The following is an 11,552-nucleotide window of genomic DNA, read 5'->3' as shown; positions in this document are numbered from 1 at the left end:
TTGCTACTGTGCTAGCGGGAGACGGGAGAGACCGGTAGACAGTGTCCTTTGCCACCTGCCTGTCTGGCACAGTCCCGCAGTTCTGTTAACAACAACGAGGGCCGATGTTCGGGAGGTGGGATTGAAGGACACTGTTTACTGGTGTCGTTCCTGCTATCAAGGAGGACTCCGGTAGCCACACCAGTAATGACTAACACATTAAGGGCGTTCATGCAGGAACCAATGGGTTGCAAATCATTTCTAATTGTGTTTCAATAAGACAATTCAATTAAGTAGATTTGTGTTAATACATTTGAGTAAAAATTATTTAAAAAAAAAACAGTTTCCATCAGGTGTAACTCCTTCAGTTGCATTAAGTAGATCCGAAGACTTTCTCCCAGTTTTTCCCTGTGCCTGTCTCTGCCTGCCTGCCTGTCTCTCTCTCTCTCTCTCTCTCTCTCTCTCTCTCTCTTCCCCCCTCTCTGTCTCTGCCTGCCTGTCTCTCCCTCTCTCTCTCTCTTACCCCTCTCTGTCTCTGCCTGCCTCTCTCTCTCTCTTCCCCCCTCTCTGTCTCTGCCTGCCTGTCTCTCCCTCTCTCTCTCTCTTCCCCCCTCTCTGTCTCTCCCTCTCTCTCTCTCTACTCTCCTGATAATGATCATGGTGTGACATCAGAGTGGACAGAGAGACAGTTGCATGCTGGATGCTGGACAGGGTTAGAGGATGGGGGTGGCATCTGGGAACAAGCCTGTGAACAGTCCATTAACGACGAAGCTGCGGCTGCCAGAAAAATCCCCCAAATCAGCAGATGAAAGCCACACCAGTAATGACTAACACATTAAGGCAGGCTATGGGGAGATGAAACCTGCAGATGTGTTCATTGTCCCTGGTCAGACATCAAGAACGGGGAGGCAGCAGAGTCCATATTGAATTGCATTTCTAATTTCCACAGCAGCTAGCCTTCTTTCATTTGGCGTTAAGCAGGGGGCTAGTGGACAAAAGAGACACTTTATGAACTCTTTGCTGTACACGCAGAGTAGATGGTAGGTGAGTTTACACCTCAATGACTCCTTAAGCCCCTGTCACTGAGCAAGCTGCTCAGATTTCCTCCATTCACACAACCTACTGTATTAAAGCCCTCCGCCAGTCAAAGACTTTATGAATTAAAGGGATGGTGAGATTTTTTTTGTCTCCTTCACCTAGAGTCAGATGAAATCATGGAGGCCATTTGTATGTCTCTGCGTGCATTTTAAAGGAAGTTGAAGGTAGTTTTGTGAGCCATTGCTAACTAGCGTTAAAACGGAAAGTAAAAAGCAACTTAGTCAGTTGCACAACTGACTGCATTCAACCGAAATGTGTCTTCCGCAGTTAACACAAACCCTCTGATGACTAGGAGTCTAAAGGCACAGTTACAATGCTAGTAGAAAAAGGTCTTAGCTGCCAAAATCTCTCACTATTCCTTTAACAGGTGGCTCAGGCTTGGTCTAACCTTTACAGCCCACCCAGGGGAAAGGAAATTGATTTTTTTTCCCTCATGAGGTTGCTATGACGTTAAATGTCGTGAGGATTCCAGACAAAAGGTGTTCATGTATTTCTCACTATTAATTTTCCAAGTGATCTTCCAGACAGAAAGTTACGGGTATTTCTGTGTTGAGACCAAAATACTGTATAAAACAAAAAAATAAATAAACATTACTCTCAAGTTTCTTAAGGTCAGTAAGAAGAAGACAGTCCTTCAGTAAGTCACCATGACATCATAGCGTCATTATATTTCCCAAATACTTTGGTTTATTTACGGAAAAGAAAAGCATCATTTGCAGACAATGAGTCATGCCAGTCATGACAGTGTGAAAGTTAAAGTTAGGAGGAAAAACAAGGGCACGTAGAAAATAACCTTGGACTGAAGGAACATCAAGTCCTCCTAAAAGTTTTCTGTGTACGTTGTGAGAAAAACAATAGAAAATCCCAGATACCATCCGTCCGCAGCCAACCTGGAGCCGGCGGGAGACGTCTGCAGAAATTAATGAGGTCACTTGTTTGATGGGCTGGTAATACATTTCTCTGTAGGTGGGCCAGTCTGTTGTCTGCTGGCTGGGAGAAGAACACATGACACTTTCCTAATTAACTTGTGTTCCATTTGCGCTAATTGTCCCACATGACACCCTATTCCCTGTTTTAGTGTACTACTTTAGATCATGGCCCATAGGGCTCTGGTCAAAAGTAGTGAACAATACAGACAATATTGTGCCATTTTGGACGCCTTCGGCCCTGTCCGTTACTTTAGGAATCTGAAGACAACAACACTGACCACTTCAGCTAAAACATATTTTTTGAGGAAATGTCACTTCAGCTAAGCCCTTTATTCGAGGAACTGTCACTTCAGCTAAGCCCTTTATTCGAGGAAATGTCACTTCAGCTAAGCCCTTTTTGAGAGTAAAATTTAACTTCAGCTAAGCCCTTTATTCCAGGAAATGTCACTTCAGCTAAGCCCTTTTTGAGAGTAAAATTTAACTTCAGCTAAGCCCTTTATGAGAGGAAATGTCACTTCAGCTAAGCCCTTTATTCGAGGAAATGGCACTTCAGCTAAAGCCCTTTATACGAGGAAATGTCACCGAACATTTTTAATCCAATACATCTCTCTATCGACCATATCTGTTACTATCTCTCCCTACCCTCGGTTGTGTTTTTCTCTCTAGACCTGGAGTCAATCTACCTTGCAGGAGCAGTGTGAAGGTCGAGCTGAGGCTAACAGCGGATCATTGTGGTCGCTGTGTGTTTAAAGCTTAATGGTAGAGCAGATGGTAACAGCGAATCATCTCGGTCGCTGTGTGTTTAAAGCTTGTTGGTAGAGCTGAGGGTAACCGCGGATCATCCTGGTCGCTGTGTGTTTAAAGCTTGTTAGCAGAGCTGAGGTTAACCGCGGATCATCGCGGTCGCTGTGTGTTTAAAGCTTGTTAGCAGAGCTGAGGGTAACCGCGGATCATCCTGGTTGCTGTGTGTTTAAAGCTTATTGGTAGAGCAGAGGGTAACCGCGGATCATCGCGGTCGCTGTGTGTTTAAAGCTTGTTAGCAAAGCTGAGGGTAACAGCGGAACATCGTGGTCGCTGTGTGTTTAAAAATCGTTGAGAGGGGAGGCAAGAGAGGATACTGGTCATTATAGTTCTACCTCATGCTGATCATTATATCTCTACCTCATAGTGGTCATTATAGTATTACCTCATACTGGTCCTTATGGTTCTACCTCATGCTGGTCATTATAGTATTACCTCATACTGGTCCTTATTGTTCTACCTCATACTGGTCATTATGTTCTACCTCATACTGGTCATTATGGATCTACCTCATACTGGTCATTATGGTTCTACCTCATGCTGGTCATTATTGTTCTACCTCATGCTGGTCATTATATCTCTACATCATAGTGGTCGTTATAGTATTACCTCATACTGGTCATTATGTTCTACCTCATACTGGTCATTATTGTTCTACCTCATACTGGTCCTTGTGGTTCTACCTCATACTGGTAATTATGGTTCTACCTCATGCTGGTCATTATATCTCTACCTCATAGTGGTCGTTATAGTATTACCTCATACTGGTCATTATATCTCTACCTCATAGTGGTCGTTATAGTATTACCTCATACTGGTCATTATTGTTCTACCTCATGCTGGTCATTATAGTATTACCTCAAACTGGTCATTATTGTTCTACCTCAAACTGGTCATTATTGTTCTACCTCAAACTGGTCATTATTGTTCTACCTCAAACTGGTCATTATGTTCTACCTCATACTGGTCATTATGGATCTACCTCATACTGGTAATTGGGGTTCTACCTCATACTGGTAATTGGGGTTCTACCTCATACTGGTCATTATAGCTCTACCTCATACTGGTAATTATGGTTCTACCTCATAATGGTAATTGTGGTGCTACCTCAAACTGGTAATTATGGTTCTACCTCATACTGGTAATTGGGGTTCTACCTCATACTGGTCATTATAGCTCTACCTCATACTGGTAATTATGGTTCTACCTCATAATGGTAATTGTGGTGCTACCTCAAACTGGTAATTATGGTTCTACCTCATACTGGTAATTTTGGTTCTACCTCATACTGGTAATTGTGGTGCTACCTCATACTGGTAATTGTGGTGCTACCTCATACTGGTCATTACGTGTATTATTTTATTTATTTTACCTTTATTTAATTAGGTAGGCCAGTTGAGAACAAGTTCTCATTTACAACTGTGACCTGGCCAAGATAAAGCAAAGCAGTGCGACACAAACAACAACACAGAGTTACACATAAACAAACGTACAGTGAATAACACCATAGAAAAAAGAAAAATCTATATACAGTGTGTGCAAATGTAGAAAAGTAAGGAGGTAAGGCAATAAATAGTCCCTAGAGGCAAAAATAATTACAATTTAGCATTAACACTGGAGTGATAGATGTGCAGATGATGATGTGCAAGTAGAAATACTGGGGTGCAAAAGAGCAAGAAGGTAAGTAATAATATGGGGATGAGGTAGTTGGGTGGGCTATTTACAGATGGCCTGTGTACAGGTACAGTGATCGGTAAGCTGCTCAGACAGCTGATGCTTAATGTTTCTACCTCGTACTGGTCATTATGATGCTAACAATATTTGACAGTTCTAGGAGCATCTATGTGCCTCACAAATATCTCCAAAGTTGCTCATTTAGAGAGCAGATCTCCCTCCCTCCCTATCCCAAGTCTTTCCCCTGTGTGTGTGTGTGTGTGTGTGTGTGTGTGTGTGTGTGTGTGTGTGTGTGTGTGTGTGTGTGTGTGTGTGTGTGTGTGTGTGTGTGTGTGTGTGTGTGTGTGTGTGTGTGTGTGTGTGTGTGTGTGTGTGTGTGTGTGTCTCTCCAGTGCATCAGCCTGGCCTGGTGTCATCTGACAGTGCCCAGCATCATAAAGCAGAGGGCTGTGACAGCCCAGTGACAGCCCAGTCACAGCCAGGCTCTCTCAGTTCAATGGAAAGCCCTTTTAGTGACTATAAAGGACAGTATGTTAGATAGGCTCGGACTGAACCGTAATTACACCTGGCCATCCAGGGCCAAACATAAATCTTTACTTGGGCCCTCAGCGCTAGGCTAGCTCGTTAGACTGATAACTCCACTCCAGGAATCCTTCATTTCCCACACCACGTTCTCCCTCTGACAAGACATCATGGGGAAGAAAAAAAAAGTTACACTTACATCGTAATTCAATAAACAAGTTTACTGGCCTAAACAAGCCCCCCAAAAAACAGGCACTTCCTGACAGCTCGGGGAGGAAATATTGAGCTACCCTGATGTTTGGCCTGTCATTCTGCTCTTGGTTATTATAACCACATCAATATCTTTCACCCGGGTTATCATATAGATGTGAAAGGAAGTTATTAAAGCATAATATGTCATGGCCCTGCATTTTAACAGGATGCCTGTTATTGGAGAAGGCTGGTGATATCATAGACTGGGTAAAGCTTTTACCCCTCTCTCCCTCTCTCTCTCTCTTACGCTATGTCTGCCTCCTATCTCTCTCTATTTGTTTATGCACCCACCCACCCACCCACCCACCCACCCACCCACCCCTCCCTCCCTCCCTCCCTCCCTCCCTCCCTCCCTCCCTCCCTCCCTCCCCTTTCTCTCTCCCAAACCCCCTCCCTCCCTCTCCTACCCCACCCCATTTTCTCCCTCCCTCCCTCCCTCCCTCCCTCCCTCCCTCCCTCCCTCCCTCCCTCCCTCCCTCCCTCCCTCCCTCCCTCCCTCCCTCCCCTCTCTCTCCCAAACCCCATCCCTCCCTCCCTCTCCTACCCCACCCCATTCCCTCCCTCCCTCCCTCCCTCCCTCCCTCCCCTTTCTCTCTCCCAAACCCCATCCCTCCCTCCCTCTCCTACCCCACCCCATTCCCTCCCTCCCTCCCTCCCTCCCTCCCTCCCTCCCTCCCTCCCTACCCACCCCCCTTTCTCTCTCCCAAACCCCATCCCTCCCTCTCCTACCCCACCCCATTTCCTCCCTCCCTCCCTCCCTCCCTCCCTCCCTCCCTCCCTCCCTCCCTCCCTCCCTCCCTCCCTCCCTCCCTCCCTCTCCTACCCCACACCCCTTTCTCTCTCCCCAACCGCCTCCCTCCCTCCCTCTCCTACCCCAACCCCGTCCCTCCCTCCCTCCCTCCCTCCCTCCCTCCCTCCCTCCCTCCCTCTCCTTCTCTCAGTGGTCTAGTTGTGGCCTGGCAGGGGCCTTGCTGCGTTATTGAGCAGCATCTCCTCATCTCTCTTCTTATCGAGCGGACCCAGCAGTCGCCGAGCCTGCCAGCCTGTTCCTATTGCACCCCATTTGTCTTCATGTTCAGGCAGCTATTTTCAGTTCACGACACCCGGCCCGACACCCCTTACACACACACACACACACACACACACACACACACACACACACACACACACACACACACACACACACACACACACACACACACACACACACACACACACACACACACACACACACACACACACACACACACACACACACACACACACACACACACACACACACACACACACACACACACACACACACACACACACACACACACACACGGTCTCAGAGTGCAGACACCATCGCTGACAGTGCTGGAGGGAATGGTCTGAGTTTAATCACAAATGTTCCAGCTGCCACTACAGGACCTCATCTTCCTGAAATGAACTGCTCTTACAGGCTACACTGAACCTCAGTGCTTTTACTTTGGCAGAGGAGTATTTCTGCTCTAATGTCCTTTCTCTTGCTTCTCCACTTTTCACTGCAAAGTCACAGTCCTTGCTGGCTCTGTGTCCTGTTACCTGGCATAAAACTGCATGGCCAGTACTATGGAGTGTTCAGATGGATCTACTGTAGTACAAAATGGATGACGAAACAGACAGAAACAGACAGAAACAGACAGATTCACATGTAAGATATATACCAGCGCATGCACATATGCAAATGCACACTTAGACACAGACAGACAGACAGACAGACAGACAGACAGACAGACAGACAGACAGACAGACAGACACAAATGTAAGAACGCACCCCCCCTACACACAGACACACACACACAGAACGGCTTGTGTTAAATCCTCTGCGAAGTTATGAATGACTCTCTAATAGCAAAGTAAATCGTCCAAGGAGAAAATCTATTTAGAAAATTGCTTCAATTCTTTCAGGCCTGTTTCGTTGTCATTAAGAGATCACAGACAAGGGAGGGGATTAAATGAAGTTATCTTTGTGTTGAGGGGGGCAAGGGAACAGCTAGTACTACTGTCTCTAAGGGAACAGCTAGTACTACTGTCTCCAAGGAAACAGCTAGTACTACTGTCCATAGGCGGAAATCCCAGGGGGGACGGGGGGGACACGACCCCCCCATCCTGGGAAAAATATGATTTGTCCCCCCCAATCTATCACTGTAAACATAACTATGTAATTTCAATAATATTAATAATACGCAATGAAAGCAGTTGTGCTGATTATAGACACTTAATAGCGCCTTTTTAAGTTTCAAAAGATTGCGACCACCCCGCCCTTTGCCTCACAATGGTTTGATCCACTGCCAGTTCTTTAGCTGGCAAGGTAATAGAGGGTTCGTATCTACTGTCTGAAAGGCACATGTACGTAACTGACGTGAGGTTAATCCAGTCAATCGCGCCATAGCAATGTTTACATTTTTATGTTGGCAGGGTTCACACACTTGCTGAATTTGCAGAGCTAGCGCGCAAACTAAAGCAAACATTAACTAGCAAGCTAGCTAGTACCTATTCCATTAATGTGGCGTCGTCAAAGATGGAATCTTTGCTATCGTCAGTTTATTCCAAGATCAGCATGCAGCTGTAGTGCTTCAAAGTCCCTGTGATAAGGTTAGCGATAAACTGAAGTCCAAACTGAACAAAATTACACTCTCTTATACCATTGTCTTAAATATATTTAATGGTCTCGTTGCAAAAGCTAAATTGTCGCTAGTGAACTTTTTTACATTTATTTTATTTCACCTTTTTTTTTTTTTTTGGATTATAGCAAACACCACAGAAACGGAGTTGGTGCTCGCTAGCTTTACAAATTCAGCTATTGTTGGAAGCCAGCCAATATGAAACAAATTATATTAAAATTAGAAATGATTGTAGCATATGTTGTGTAAATGTGTGTGTGTGCAGCTAGACCGGCCAGCCAGCCAGCCAGCCAGGTAGAAAAATGGCAGAAAAAAGTAAAAAGACGGACATCAGAGTATTTTTCAGTACACCAAAACGCAAAATAAGAACTCTAGTAGCCTAATATCTCAAAGACGAGTTGATAAAATGTTCATAAGAAAGAAGTGAAATGCTAATGGAATGTTTCACAATGATGTCATTAGGCAGAGCAGGCAACAGATGGCACACAGACAGCAGAGCTGGGGACAGATAGGCAGGGACAGACTGGCAGAGACAGGGAGTCTCAGGTAAGTTTGTTGAGTCTTTGTTTGGCAACATTATGAAAGGTTCTCAATTTTTTTTACTTGTAAAATAGGGACATATTTGGAAAATGCCATGGATACCCCCGCTCTCAACTTAAACTGATGACTAAACTAAGATTTGTTTATGGCAATGGTATTGCTGTTGTGATTAATTGTGTAGTTTTGGGTACCGGTAGTTAGGAGTACGGCAAACACCTTATTTATTTTCTAGGAGACAGACTGAGTCTGTGAGGGTGGTGAAAGGGAAAGAGCCAGGGAGAGAGACTTCAGAGAACAATGTCACAGCCACGGCAGGACCAGGTGTCACCCTTGTTGCCAGCAGCACCAGTATAGGGGACAGTGGCACAGCATTGTCCAGTTACCTCAGTGATGGCACAAAACCATATCAGCCACACCCACAATTTTTGAACCGCAAACTCTTGCCAACAGAGTGTTGACGTTTCAAGAGGCCCCAAAGCACAGAATGAAATTCTGAACATCATGGCCAATACAATCATTCGAGGCATTGCAGCTGAGATTAGATCTCTTCCGATTGTACAATTTTCATTAATTGTTGATGGTACTCAAGATGTCTCTGGTGCTGAACAGGAGAGTGTCTTTTTGCATTATGTTGACCATGACCTTGTCCCTCACGAGGAGTTTATTGGGCTATACAGGGTGTCGGAGACAACAGGCGAGGGCATTGCGAAAGTGGCAACTGAAGTGTTGTTGAGGCTCAATTTGCCCATGTCTGGCTTACGTGGGCAGAGTTACGATGGTGCCTCAAACATGGCAGGAAAATACACAGGTGCACAGGCAATTGTGAGAAGGCAGCAGCCATTAGCCCTCTATGTCCATTGTGGAGCACACTGTGTAAATCTGATTACACAGGCTGGCTGCTCAGCCTCCCCACTGATCCGGGATTCCCTTTCTTGGGTCCATCAGTTAGGTGTCCTCTATGGCCAGTCAGGAAAGTTTAAGAGCATGTTTGAATCAATTGCCACGTCCAAAGAAACACATCTGCCCACCCGGAAACCCCTATGTCCAACAAGGTGGACTGTGCGGAATACTGCTATTAGAGCTGTGCTAGGGCAGTATGAGCGGGTACTAAGCAGCCTAGAGGAGAGTAGTTTTTAGTACATGACAGTACACGACAGTACACTTACAAATTATTTATTTCATGTTATTTTATTTAAAATTGCATACTTTGTGCGACATACTTGTCCATAGCTGCTGTTTGAAGAGTTGAGACACTGACTGAAGGATATTTTGTTTGATTTATTTGGGTTTTTCATTGAAGTAGTTATTTTGCTTTTAGAACTGTACTTATTTTAAGCTTTTTGTTCTTGTAAAGATATTGTAGTAGACTCAGGCCAGTGGCACATTTAATGACTATATAAATGTATCAGAAAAAGTCAAATTAAAAGGTCAATTCAATACGGAGACTAACTTTGTGATGGTTCTCAATGGAGATTATTTTAGATGAGATCACACCATATTCATTGTATTTATGAAAACTACACCCTTACAGTGTACAGTACCATTGCTACCTACTGGCCTTTCTTGATATTGCTAGTTGTAAGTACGAATACCTGCATACATACTGGACTGGTAAGGAGCACTGCTATAACTATTATTAGTAGTAGTATTATAATGATTTAAACATTTGAACAAGTTGGTTAAACCCTTCAGTTAACTACTGTACCTATCAATTATTCAGTTGTAGGAATTATGGTTCCTCAATATACATTTAACATATTACAACGTAGGCTATGTGTTACAGCACTACTTTTGGTGTCCCCCTCAGGAATTGCTCTTGAGAAAATGTAATGTAATTGTCCCCTCCAAGGTTGATATCAGATTTTCGCCCCTGCTACTGTCTCCAAGGAAACAGCTAGTACTACTGTCTCCAAGGGAACAGTTAATACTACTGTCTCCAAGGGAACAGCTAGCACTACTGTCTCCAAGGGAACAGCTAGCACTACTGTCTCCAAGGGAACAGCTAGCACTACTGTCTCCAAGGGAACAGCTAGTACTACTGTCTCCAAGGAAACAGCTAGTACTACTGTCTCCAAGGGAACAGCTAGTACTACTGTCTCCAAGGAAACAGCTAGTACTACTGTCTCCAAGGGAACAGCTAGTACTACTGTCTCCAAGGAAACAGCTAGTACTACTGTCTCCAAGGAAACAGCTAGTACTACTGTCTCCAAGGGAACAGCTAGTACTACTGTCTCCAAGGAAACAGCTAGTACTACTGTCTCCAAGGAAACAGCTAGTACTACTGTCTCCAAGGAAACAGCTAGTACTACTGTCTCCAAGGAAACAGCTAGTACTACTGTCTCCAAGGGAACAGCTAGTACTACTGTCTCCAAGGAAACAGCTAGTACTACTGTGTCTAAGGAAACAGCTAGTACTACTGTCTCCAAGGAAACAGCTAGTACTACTGTCTCCAAGGGAACAGCTAGTACTACTGTCTCCAAGGAAACAGCTAGTACTACTGTGTCTAAGGGAACAGCTAGTACTACTGTCTCCAAGGAAACAGCTAGTACTACTGTCTCCAAGGAAACAGCTAGTACTACTGTCTCCAAGGGAACAGCTAGTACTACTGTCTCCAAGGAAACAGCTAGTACTACTGTCTCCAAGGGAACAGCTAGTACTACTGTCTCCAAGGAAACAGCTAGAACTACTGTCTCCAAGGAAACAGCTAGTACTACTGTCTCCAAGGGAACAGCTAGTACTACTGTCTCCAAGGAAACAGCTAGTACTACTGTCTCCAAGGAAACAGCTAGTACTACTGTCTCCAAGGGAACAGCTAGTACTACTGTCTCCAAGGAAACAGCTAGTACTACTGTCTCCAAGGGAACAGCTAGTACTACTGTCTCCAAGGGAACAGCTAGTACTACTGTCTCCAAGGAAACAGCTACTACTAATGTCTCCAAGGAAACAGCTAGTACTACTGTCTCCAAGGAAACAGCTAGTACTACTGTCTCCAAGGAAACAGCTAGTACTACTGTCTCCAAGGAAACAGCTAGTACTACTGTCTCCAAGGAAACAGCTAGTACTACTGTCTCCAAGGGAACAGCTAGCACTACTGTCTCCAAGGGAACAT

General features: G+C 44.8%; 1 long non-coding RNA gene across 1 annotated transcript; it reads left to right on the top strand.

Moving 5' to 3' along the window:
* The first annotated feature begins 8,281 nt into the window (after positions 1-8,281).
* LOC139546255 (uncharacterized) lies at positions 8,282-9,888 on the top strand. The gene is made up of 2 exons (XR_011669188.1): positions 8,282-8,449; positions 8,676-9,888. It is a non-coding gene; the product is annotated as an uncharacterized lncRNA (long non-coding RNA).
* Positions 9,889-11,552: the final 1,664 nt, after the last annotated feature.

The sequence above is a fragment of the Salvelinus alpinus genome, chromosome 20, assembly GCF_045679555.1.
Source record: "Salvelinus alpinus chromosome 20, SLU_Salpinus.1, whole genome shotgun sequence".
Classification (NCBI taxonomy): domain Eukaryota; kingdom Metazoa; phylum Chordata; class Actinopteri; order Salmoniformes; family Salmonidae; genus Salvelinus; species Salvelinus alpinus.
The sequence above is the reverse complement of the archived record's forward strand: the minus strand, read 5'-3'. Positions and strand labels throughout refer to the sequence as shown.